This window comes from Chinchilla lanigera, unplaced genomic scaffold (assembly GCF_000276665.1).
Source record: "Chinchilla lanigera isolate Chin_1 unplaced genomic scaffold, ChiLan1.0 scaffold00046, whole genome shotgun sequence".
Taxonomy (NCBI): domain Eukaryota; kingdom Metazoa; phylum Chordata; class Mammalia; order Rodentia; family Chinchillidae; genus Chinchilla; species Chinchilla lanigera.
This window is the reverse complement of record NW_004955447.1, coordinates 3,453,062-3,454,793: the sequence shown is the minus strand read 5'-3', so window position 1 is coordinate 3,454,793 and position 1,732 is coordinate 3,453,062.

The following is a 1,732-nucleotide window of genomic DNA, read 5'->3' as shown; positions in this document are numbered from 1 at the left end:
GTAGTTACCACTGTGGAAGTTGCAATAGGGAATCATATATAAATATAAGTGCACACACATGAAAGTAAGAAGGGAAGCCTTGCAGCAAACATGGCAGGGACACGGAGTTCACAGGCTGCCGGGAAGATTTAGAAGTGCTCATGTGGAATGTAACGACAGACGTGGATAAAGTGTTTTGAGTCCATCTAAGATCTTAGGTAGTATGCAGCTGCACTAAAGCGCATATGATTGCATAAAACTTAAAAAAAGTATGTGAAACATCTGTGCTCTGTCTTATATGTGCATAGAATTAAGCAGTTTGTTTCCTAATTTAAGTGCTACCAGGTGGGGGGCAAGTATAAACATCATTTCCTCTGCATTTACCTTTTATATTGAATGAGTTTCCATCAAAATACCCTTATTTCAGGCCTACTTTCTATGAATCTTTTCTTTGTATATTTAACCTCTACTCTCCTGGATATTTTCCCTATCTTTTATAATGATTCTTTCCCATTTAAAACACTGCACATGTTTATAAATCAGAGATATCTAATATAATATTTAACATTTTTGATTCTGGTCTATGTTCTATTTATAGTAATCCAAATATGAAGCAGCAAAATGATTTTGAAAACTTGTTTGTGCCTCACATTTAATATCTGTAAAATGTGTCTTCAAAGATATCTTCTTTCTATGATGTTTTGTGGTTGTTGTTCTTGTTGTTTTGGTTTTTTTGTTTTTCTGTTTTTCTGGTACTGGGAATTGAACTCTTGACCTTGCACTTACCAGGCAGGTGCTGTGCCATTGAGCTAAATCCCCAGCCCCATTCTTTCTATAATGTTGTAAAAATTATTGGAGGTAACATTTTCCCTTTAGCAATTTTGTGTAGTTTTATAAATCTTATATGCCAGGATCAGCGAGACAAGCCTTCATAATAGATGTAAAATGTTGTCGGTACTGTGTTCATAATATGCAGTTCAATAGTAATTTGCAGTTCAATAGTTAAGCGTACATCTAATGGACCGTATTCAAAAGTCTTTCATCTACCTTTTATTGTTTTCTGTGTCTTGCTTTTAGATATGAAATTCTGTCCATCTAGCCAATGTGAGTGTTAGTTTCATTTGTCATTCTGGTACTAATCATCAGATAATTTTCTGTGCTCACATGGTAATTAAGGAGAGCAATCAGTGACAAGGAAGGTGTATGAGAGCTTTGCTTCCCGTCACTGACCCTTTATTATATAACACTTAGGTAGGGAACATAAATAAGAAAAAGATAGCATTTAATTTGGGGAGTGTGATGTACAGGGAGAGAAAGACTGCTACAGGTAAGATGAAACGAAATCTGAAAGTAGAAAGATCAGACAATAGGGAGGACAAGTAACGCAAAGCGTAGAACTTGACTCAAAGAAAGAGAGCAGCAGTGAATGTTTTTTACTCCTGGGGCAGGAGGTGTCCATACAGCAGTGTGAAGAGTGCTGGGACAGGTGAACCACGTTAGCTAGAGTTTCAGCGGGCAGAAGTCTTCTCCAGTTAGTGATACTGAGAGAGGTTTTGTAACTGAATGCTTTAGAACCAGGAATATATGTAAGTAATTTAAAGTTTGAAATATGATGCTAACTTCTAGCTGTGTAAATGATTATACAGAAGTAAAGCTAATATAGAGTTAAGGACTAGAGTTTGAAAATAGTGCAAAGGTCCACTTCAAATTTCATGATGAACTGAAAGGATAGTTTTGGAGGAAATCCTAAAAT